This window comes from Coregonus lavaretus, assembly GCF_964263955.1.
Source record: "Coregonus lavaretus genome assembly, chromosome: 29".
Classification (NCBI taxonomy): Eukaryota; Metazoa; Chordata; class Actinopteri; order Salmoniformes; family Salmonidae; genus Coregonus; species Coregonus lavaretus.
In genome coordinates, this window is record NC_140016.1 from 7,660,451 (window position 1) to 7,671,209 (window position 10,759).

The 10,759-nt window shown below is 44.5% G+C and overlaps 1 pseudogene across 1 annotated transcript in view; it reads left to right on the top strand.

The window, feature by feature from the left end:
- Positions 1-9,220, top strand: part of LOC311104996 (actin filament-associated protein 1-like 1) — a 41,038-nt pseudogene extending 31,818 nt beyond the window's left edge. Inside the window, exons 7-16 of the transcript XR_014615823.1 lie at positions 5-32; positions 229-354; positions 928-1,138; positions 1,408-1,553; positions 1,760-1,832; positions 2,169-2,253; positions 3,021-3,188; positions 4,453-4,628; positions 6,791-6,904; positions 7,031-9,220. The product of XR_014615823.1 is annotated as an actin filament-associated protein 1-like 1 (transcript). The remainder of the gene's footprint in view (positions 1-4; positions 33-228; positions 355-927; positions 1,139-1,407; positions 1,554-1,759; positions 1,833-2,168; positions 2,254-3,020; positions 3,189-4,452; positions 4,629-6,790; positions 6,905-7,030) is intronic.
- The last annotated feature ends 1,539 nt before the right edge of the window (positions 9,221-10,759 follow it).

A 10,759-nucleotide genomic window follows, 5' to 3' on the forward strand; every position in this document is an offset into this window, starting at 1 on the left:
CAAGAGAGACAACAGGGACAACAGAGAGAATGGTGAGAGACTGTGGTACCTTGGTGGGTTCGATTCCCGCTGGGGCCACCCATGGAAAAAATGTTGTAAGTCGCTTTGGATGCTAAATGGCATATTCCATTCTATTAGTTATTGCTGTGTACTCACCTCAGGTTGACCCTCAACATGGAGAATTTTTGTTTTCTGTGTGTGTGTGTTTGTGTGTGTGTGTGTGTGTAGGTAAGGTGAAGCGGGGGGCTCTAGCGGCAGGTCGTAAGATAACACGTATCATCAGTTTCTCCAAGAGGAAGCACCCCCTACCTAGCGACGCACGCACCCCCTCCCCAGACACAGACCCTCGACAAGGTAGGACACCCCCCGACACTCCTCCTCCATCTCACCTCTCACTCCTTCCCTGAACTATTCAATATTGTCTCTCTATTTCTTTCTATCTGTCTCACCTCGCAACATTTCCACATACTTACATACACAAACAATTAAGCTAAATTAATTAAATATGACAATAACCTATTGATATGACAATAACCTATTGATAACAGCAATGCTATCCCAACCTTACCTTACAGTCCTCCTCCTCTCCTCTCCTCTCCTCCCTCTCCTCTCCTCTCCTCTCCTCTCCTCTCCCTCTCCTCTCCTCTCCTCTCCTCTCCTCTCCTCTCCTCTCCTCTCCTCTCTCCCTCTCCTCCCTCTCCTCTCCTCTCTCCTCTCCTCTCCTCTCCTCTCCTCTCCTCTCCTCTCCTCTCCTCCTCCTCCTCTCCTCTCCTCTCCTCTCCTCACCCTTCCTTTCACCTCATCTCCTCTCTTCTCCCCTCCTCTCCCTTCCTCTCACCTCATCTTCTCTCCCCTCCTCTCCTCTCCCCTCCTCCTTCCTCCCTCCTCTACACTCCTCTGCCCCCTCCCCACTCCTCTCCTCCCTAGGCTACCTGTCTGTGTTGGTGAGCCAGGTATGGACGGATCAGTGGTGTTGTGTGTGTGGGGTTCTCTCCACTTCCACCCTGACAGAGGAGACTCCCGGCCCTCCCTGGCCCCTCTACCACTCAATGGGTGTGTGGTGTACCCAGGACTGGGCCCCAAACACCCCTTCGCCCTCAGGATACTGAAGGGAGGCACAGAGGTGGCTGCATTGGCGGTAAAATACTGTACATGCAACAATACGGGATACAATTCATGACACCATACATTACAATACAGTAATTTAAGAAGTTTAGCAATTTAGAATACTGAAATACTGGAATACCGAGTCAGAAGAATCATGTCCTCTGCATGTGCTGGTAAATGTCAGATTGTTGTATAATGGGTCTGTCCATTCCCTCTCTCTCTCTCTCTCTCTCTCTCTCCCTCCCTACTCTCTCCCTCTCTCGGTCTCCCTACCCCACCCCACTCCCCCTCCCCCTGTAGGCGTGTAGCTCTGAGGAGTTGGGGCGATGGCTGGGTGTTCTGCTGGCAGAGACAGGTACAGCCACAGATCCAGAGTCACTACACTATGACTATGTTGACGTGGAAACCATCGCTAACATCCAAGATGCTGCGCGACACTCTTTCCTGTGAGTCAGAGAGAATGAGAGAGAGAGAGAGAGAGAGAGAGAGAGAGAGAGAGAGAGCTGGGGTAGGACTGTAAAATGAGCTCATGGTTAGAGAGGAATGGAGGGATGATGCGTTTGTCAAATGTTCGAGTCTCTCACAATCACATTTTACAATCTCACACTTTTATCTGCCTCTCTGCCTCTCCCTCTCCCTCTCTCTCTCTCAGGTGGGCCACATCTTCTAGTAGCACTTCCACTTACTCCAGGACGTACGAGGAGGTTCCCTATGAGGCAGAGCAGGTGGGAACAAACACACGTGACCAGCTGGTAGTGTACAAGGATTATTCCCAGACAGGAGGGTTTCCTCTGAAGTGCCAGAGGAGCAGTGTGTGTGTGTGGGGGGGGGGGTGCTTGCGTGTGTGCAGCTGTTGGGGACAGTCACTGTCTGGTCTGAATATGAAACCTCTGATCATTCACCCAAACACATCACACTCTGTTACATGCCTTTCAAAAGATGAAAAAGCCTAGGCATTGGTTTACTTGAACTGCTTCTCTTTGTTATGACCTCTAACCTCCTTTCTCTTCCCTTCATTCTGGGCTCTTTTCATCTTGTTCTCTTCAACCTCTTTTCTACAGCCTGGACCGGAGCGGAGGTCCAGTTTCTCTGCTAGTGACTCTGGTAGGACCAAACCTGGTCTGGCCCTGAAACGCGTTGGCTCCAGTAAGACACACACACATTTTTGTACACACGCACACACATCCCACTGGGCCTAGACGTCATTTCAACTTCTAGTTTTGATTTACATTGTTGTCAACTGACTTGAATTCAACGTGAAATCAACAAAAAATGTCACCATGTCATTGGACTTATGTTAAAAGTTGGGTGAAAAATTTACGAAATTCCCGTACGTTGATGACTTTTTGCAAATCCAATCAGTTTTCCACATTGATTCAATGTCTTCACATTTAATTTCTTTGTTGAAATGAAGCCCAGTGGGATACCTTCTTTCCTTCCCTGTCCATTACTTCAAAGCCTCCTGCTGTCTGTCTATCTGGAGAGGAGAGGAGAGGAGAGGAGAGGAGAGGAGAGGAGAGGAGAGGAGAGGAGAGGAGAGGAGAGGAGAGGAGAGGAGAGGAGAGGAGAGGAGAGGAGAGGAGAGGAGAGGAGAGGAGAGGATGGAACCTGATATTTCTGAGAAAACCTCATTAGCTTCGCTGCTGACCTCTTTCTCCCTCTCTCTCTCTCTCTCTCTCTCTCTCTCTCCCTGTCTGTCTCTCTTCTACTATTTCTGTGTGAGAGGCAGAGAAAGAGTAAGAGTGACTGACAGAGAGGGAGGGAGAGAGAGAGAGAGAGAGAGAGAGCGAGAGAGAGAGAGAGAGAGAGAGAGAGAGAGAGAGAATAGAGGGATAAATGTATGTCTTCTTCCCATAACCTCTCCAGGTCTGACCTCTGACCTTTCACCTCTCACCCCTCTGTGACCCCCCCAGACACCAATCAGTATGGCCTCTATGGGAAAACACGAGCAGAGGAGGACGCTAAACTCTACTTGAGAGAGAAAGAACAGCTGGAGAGAGAGAGGGATGGGATACGGAACACTCTGCTGACACTGAGACAAGAGAGGAGAGAGGTGAAGGAGAGGTTGAAGACTGCTACAGGTAAGAGGGGAGAGAACACACACACACACATACACACACACCTTTTGGAAACAAAACACGTTTATAAGGAGGATGGGATCCACCCGAACAATTTGGGTTTCTCTGGATCCTTTCACAGCATTATAAGGCTGCGTTGAGACAATTACTTATCAATGACCCAAGTCCAGCTCAGATAATCCCTACCATTGTGTCGCTGAGTTGTCATAATGCGTCAGCAAATGTACATTATCCCAGGGGCGTTGGCAGACACAATGTAAGTAACCCAATGTATGTCCCTCTAACTGCTCTGAGTGCCTCTGTTGATCCTACAGCTATTGTATGCAGTAATCATGTACCTACGAACCAGAGTTATACTGTTAGCACTGAGGCAGTGTGCCCTAGTAGGAAGTCCACTGTGTGCAGCTCACCCTGCACTATCAGCTCGAACATAAATAACATGAGCATGTCTACTTCTGCTAAGCTTCCCAGTAAAGCAATGAAAACAATCAAGCATCCCATAAAAGTGCAAAAAAATTGCCCACATTAACACATGTAGCCTAAGAAACAAGGTTCATGAAATCAATAACTTGCTAGTAACAGATGATATTCATATTCTGACTATCTCTGAAACTCACTTAGATAATACCTTTGATGATACAGTGGTAGCAATACATGGTTATAACATCTACAGAAAATACAGAAATGCCAATGGTGGATGTGTTGCTGTTTATATTCAGAACCACATTCCTGTAAAGCTTAGAGAGGAGTTAATGTTAAATACTGTTGAAGTAATATGGCTACAGGTTCATCTGCCCCACCTAAAGCCCATTCTTATGGGAAGCTGCTATAGACCACCAAGTGCTAACAGTCAGTATCTGGATAATATGTGTGAACTGCTTGATAATGTATGTGATATCAACAGAGAGGTATACTTTCTGGGGGATTTAAATATTGACTGGCCACTCAAGAAAATGCTTCAAACAGTAACAAGTGCCTGCAACCTTTATGTGTAATGTAAGTGCCTTAATGTGTTTGGACCCCAGGAAGAGTAGCTGCTGCCTTGGCAACAGCTAATGGGGATCCCTAATAAATACAATAACAACAAAAAATACACACTAAACAGATATGCACAAAACCCTTTAATACAATCTCAGTAGGCTACAGTACTTAATGCACCCACAAAATACAAAAAAGATCACCAGCAATGCTATACCACCCCCTACTGGCAGAACTATACAGGTGCTCCCTAATCAACTTCCTCTGTTTATGTGTGTTCCTGGAGCAGAGGAGCAGAGGGGCTCCCTGAGTGAGCGTGTGTCCCAGCTAGAGGAGGCGTGCCGGGGAAAGGAGAGTGAGAGAGTGGACCTGGAGCTCCGGCTCACCCAGGCTAAAGACAACCTGAAGAAGAGTCTAGCAGGAGGGGCTCTGGGGGCACCTGGGGAGAGCAAACCCTCCAGCAAGGTACAACACAGACACATACAGTACCAGTCAAAGGTTTGGACACATATATTTTAGATTCTTCTAAGTAGCCACCCTTTGCCATGATGACAGCTTTGCACACTCTTGGCATTCTCTCAACCAGCTTCATGATGTAGTCACCTGGAATGCTTTTCCAACAGTCTTGAAGGAGTTCCCACATACAGTACCAGTCAAAAGTTTGGACATACCTACTCATTCAAAGGTTTTTCTTTATTTTTACTATTTTTTACATTGTAGAATAATAGTGAAGACATCAAAACTACGTAATAACACATATGGAATCATGTAGCAACCCAAAAAGTGTTAAACAAATCAAAATGTACTATATATTTAAGATTCTTCAAATAGCCACCCTTTGCCTTGATGACATCTTTGCACACTCTTGGCATTCTCTCAAACAGCTTCACCTGGAATGCTTTTCCAACAGTCTTGAAGGAGTTCCCACATATGCTTGGCACTTGTTGGCTGCTTTTCCTTCACTCTGTCGTCTGACTCATTCCAAACCATCTCAATTGGGTTGAGGTCGGGGGATTGTGGAGGCCAGGTCATCTGATGCAGCACTCCATCACTCTCCTTCTTGGTAAAATAGCCCTTACACAGCCTGGAGGTGTGTTGGGTCATTGTCCTGTTGAAAAACAAATGATAGTCCCACTAAGCCCAAACCAGATAGGATGGCATATCGCTGCAGAATGCTGTGGTAGCCATGCTGGGTAAGTGTGCCTTGAATTCTAAATAAATCACAGACAGTGTCACCAGCAAAGCAACCCCACACCATAACACCTCCATGCTTTACGGTGGGAACTACACATGCGGAGATCATCCGTTCACCCACACCGCGTCTCACAAAGACACGGCGGTTGGAACCAAAAATCTCAAATTTGGACTCCAGACCACAGAACACATTTCCACAGGTCTAATGTCCATTGCTCGTGTTTCTTGGCCCAAGCAGGTCTCTTCTTATTATTGGTGTCCTTTAGTAGTGGTTTCTTTGCAGCAATTCGACCATGAAGGCCTGATTCACACAGTTGATGTTGAGATGTGTGTGTGACTCGAACTCTGTGAAGCATTTATTTGGGCTGCAATTTCTGAGGCTGGTAACTCTAATGAACTTATCCTCTGCAGCAGAGGTAACTCTGGGTCTTCCATTCCTGTGGTGGTCCTCATGAGAGCCAGTTTTATCATAGCGTTTGATGGTTTTGGCGACTGCACTTTAAAAAACGTTCAAAGTTCTTGAAATGATCTGACTGACCTTCATATCTTAAAGTAATGATGGACTGTCGTTTCTCTTTGCTTATTTGAGCTGTCTTGCTGTAATATGGACTTGGTCTTTTACCAAATAGGGCTATCTTCTGTATACCCCCCCTACCTTGTCACAACACAACTGATTGGCTCAAACGCATTAAGAAGGAAAGAAATTCCACAAATTAACTTTTAAGAAGGCACACCTGTTCATTGAAATGCATTCCAGGTGACTACCTCATGAAGCTGGTTGAGAGAATGCCACGAGTGTGCAAAGCTATTTGAAGAATCTTAAATATATAATATATTTTGATTTGTTTAACACTTTTTTGGTTACTACATGATTCCATATGTGTTATTTCATAGTTTTGATGTGTTCACTATTATTCTACAATGTAAAAAATAGTAAAAATAAAGAAAAACCCTTGAATGAGTAGGTATGTCCAGACCTTTGACTGGTACTGTATGCTGAGCACTTGTTGGCTGCTTTTCCTTCACTTTGCGGTCCAACTCATCCCAAACCATCTCAATTGAGTTGAGGTCAGGTGATTGTGGAGGCCAGGTCATCAGATGCAGAACTCCATCACTCTCCTTCTTGGTCAAATAGCTCCTACACAGCCTGGAGGTGTTTTGGGTCATTTTCCTGTTGAAAAACAAATGATAGTCCCACAATTATTATTATTTTTTAACCTGGAATAAGTAGGTGTGTCCAAACTTTTGACTAGTACTGTATGTGGGAATGTATGCACAGACACACACACGCGCACACATACACACACACACACACACACATACACACAGACTCACACACATACACACACACTCACACACATACACACACACATAGACCCACCAGCAAATAAGTGATCGCTGGCGCTAATGATTTTAGTGTGTGTGTGTCTCAGGTCTTTAGCTGTCCCTACTACTCTGAGTCTATACCAGTCAGCTGTGTCTCTGCGGCCCGTAAGAAACCTCCTGTCTACTCCTCGTCTAAAAGAACAGTCATGCAGAAAGCCAAGGTAAGGGCGAAAGACACAATGTGTGCGTGTGTGTGCGTGTGCATGTGTGTGTGTGCGTGTGTGTGTGTGTGTAATACACTTAATGTGTAATACACCAAAATATTAAACTGTTGATTTTCATTGCAGGAATGGGAGTCGAAGAAATGCACTTAAAGCATAAGGATGTTAAAGCAAGATTGGAGATTATTGGCGGAATATCAGAGAGAGGATTTGTCTTTCAGATTGTTGTAGAGATATGGACGAAATGGGATATTTGAGCCAGTGTACAGAAAGGATATTCAATTATACCTTGATAAATGACAAAGGGACAATGATCGATTTTAAGGTGAGAATGTTCAATAGAACAGGAATGGAAGACAATGGACATGGAAGAAAAACACAGTGATTTACTGTATGTGATGTGCTTTAAAGGGATACTTCCAGATTTGGTCAATTAAGCCCTTTCCTAGCTTCATGCTACTGTAGCTTCTCCTGTATACTTCCAGTCATTGCACTACAGCTATAACAATGGCTCCAGAACCTACCTTCAACTTCCTTGAAACTACACACATAGACATAAAAATGGTATCCATGAGTTCATCTGACTCTGGATAAGTAGATACAAGTCTGGAACTTTCCCTTGAACATTATTTACCCCCTTTGCCTTCTCACCGACAGAAGACAGAAGACATAACTACTGTTTTGTATATAGGATTATTTTTAGACTGCACAATGTTCCTTTTCCCCTCAAATTGAGATTTACTTTATAAACAGTATAATGACTAACATAATAGTGCTAATAATAGACATAACTGTAAATATTATCTGAACAATGTACATTACGTGCCAATACTTATCTACAGGAATTCACACCACTGATAAGACAGTACCTACAGTGCCTTCGGAAAGTATTCTGACCCCTTGACTTTTTCCAAAATTTTTTAGGTTACAGCCTTATTCTAAAATGGATAGCAAAAAAAAAAAAATCAATCTACACACAAAACCCCAGAATGACTAAGCAAAAACTGGTTTTTCAAAATTGTTGCACATTTATTAAACATAAAAAATGGAAATATCACATTTACATAAGTATTCAGACCCTTTTGTTAATGCACCTTTGGCAGCAATTACAGCCTTAAGTCTTCTTGGCTATGACGCTACAAGCTTGGGACACCTGTATTTGGGGAGTTTCTCCCGTTCTTCGCTGCAGATCCTCTCATGCTCTGTCAGGTTGGATGGGGAACGTTGCTGCACAGCTATTTTCAGGTCTCTCCAGAGATGTTCGATCGGGTTCAAGTCCGGGCTCTGGCTGGGCCCCTCAAGGACATTCAGAGACTTGTCCCGAAGCCACTCCCGCGTTGTCTTGGCTGTGTGCTTAGGGTCGTTGTCCTGTTGGAAGGTGAACCTTCGCCCCAGTCTGAGGTCCTGAGCGCTTTGGAGCAGGTTTTCAACAAGGATCTCTCTGTACTTTACTCCGTTCATCTTTGCCTCGATCCTGACTAGTCTCCCAATCCCTGCCGCTGTAAAACATCCCCACAGCATGATGCTGCCACCACCATGCATCACCGTAGGGATGGTGCCAGGATTCCTCCAGGCATGAGGCCAAAGAGTTAAATCTTGGTTTCATCAGACCAGAGAATCTTGTTTCTCATGGTCTGTCAGTCTTTAGGTGCCTTTTGGCAAACTCCAAGCGGGCTGTCATGTGCTTTTTACTGAGGATTGGCATCCGTCTGTAAACTCTACCATAAAGGCCTGATTGGTGGAGTGCTGCAGAGATGGTTGTCCTACTGGAAGGTTCTCCCATCGCCACAGAGGAACTCTGGAGCTCTGTCAGAGTGACCATCGGGTTCTTGGTCACCTCCTTGACCAAGGCCCTTCTCCCCCGATTGCTCAGTTTGGCTGGGCGGCCAGCTCTAGGAAGAGTCTTGGTGGTTCCAAACTTTTTTTTTTTAAAGAATGATGGAGGCCACTGTGTTCTTGGGGACCTTCAATGCTGCAGAAATGTTTTGGCACCCTTCCCCAGATCTGTGCCTAGAAACAATCCTGTCTCGGTGCTATGTCATTATGGGGTATTATGTGTAGATCGCTGAGGAAATTGTTTTATTTAATAAATTTTAGAATAAGGCTGCAACGTAACAAAATGTGGAAAAAGTCAAGGAGTCTGAATACTTTCCGAAGGCAATGTACATTTATAAAACTCATAAAGTACATGCATGTATTTTAACACGAGCAGACCCTAATTTCTGATTGATGTTTGCACTTTACTGATTTATTTCCTACTACTTGGAAATGGTTTATGTAATAAATACATTAATAAACACATGTTCTCAGAAGACCAACACTCCTGTGTGTGTGTGTGTGTGTGTGTGTGTGTGTGTGTCAGGTGGGCTACTCACAACTGTCCAGCTGCAGGGTGCACACCTGTCTGTCCACTGGGTACTTGGTCAGGTCCACGTTACGCTGGATTGAAATAAAGGATCTAGATCATAGTGAACAGCATTAGCAGTGTTTGTCATTTGAGACTCAGGTTCATTGAAATGCACAAGGAGGAGCATCTGATGTAGCTTGGTCCCAGATCTGTTGGTGCTGTCTCACCAAGTACTAGTTGGAAAGACAGCAGAAACCGACCTGGGACCAGGACATTTCAACAGGTGACTATCCCGTAAATATAGAAAAAGGAGCACTCTGTTTCTGCATTGATCTGATGATTTATTGACCAGGTTAGATCTGATTGGTTAAGGACAGAGCTGCATACTGTAGGTACACCTGCGCATACCCTCACCAGTCTCGGTTCATTTCCAGATAATCTGTGATCAGTGTTTCTGCCTATCAAAGCCAGCAGAGGATATGGCAGCATCTAAAAATGAACTGTGGTAAACTGGTGAGCTGTTTCCTGTGGTGGGCTACCAACACTGATCACAGATCAGCTGTAAGAGCAGTAGGTGTGTTATTAGCATGAGGAAATTAGAACGTAAGAATATATAAAAGGTGATATACAAGTCCACCGAACTCTTCAGTCAGTGTAGATATGATATACAAGTCAACTCCACTCTCCAGTCAATGTAGATAATAGTTATAATATGCCATTTAGCAGACGCTTTTATCCAAAGCGACTTACAGTCATGTGTGCATACATTTTTACATATGGGTGATCCCGGGGATCGAACCCACTACCCTAGCGTTACAAGCGCCATACTCTACCAATTGAGCTACAGAGGACCACTTCTAGATATAAGAGGTGATATACAAGTCAACTCCACTCTTCAGTCAATGTAGATATAATAGGTGCTATACAAGTCAACTCCACTCTCCAGTCAATGGAGATATAATAGGTGCTATACAAGTCAACTCCACTCTCCAGTCAATGGAGATATAATAGGTGCTATACAAGTCAACTCCACTCTCCAGTCAATGGAGATATAATAGGTGCTATACAAGTCAACTCCACTCTCCAGTCAATGTAGATATAATAGGTGCTATACAAGTCAACTCCACTCTCCAGTCAATGGAGATATAATAGGTGCTATACAAGTCAACTCCACTCTCCAGTCAATGGAGATATAATAGGTGCTATACAAGTCAACTCCACTCTCCAGTCAATGTAGATATAATAGGTGATGTACAAGTCAACTCCACTCTCCAGTCAATGTAGATATAATAGGTGATGTACAAGTCAACTCCACTCTCCAGTCAATGTAGATATAATAGGTGATATACAAGTCAACTCCAGTCTTCAGTCAATGTAGATATAACAGGTGATATACAAGTCACCTGTCACCTGGTCCTCTGTAGCTCAGCTGGTAGAGCACAGCGTTTGTAACGCCAAGGTAGTGGGTTCGATCCCCGGGACCACCCATAAACAAAAATGTATGCACG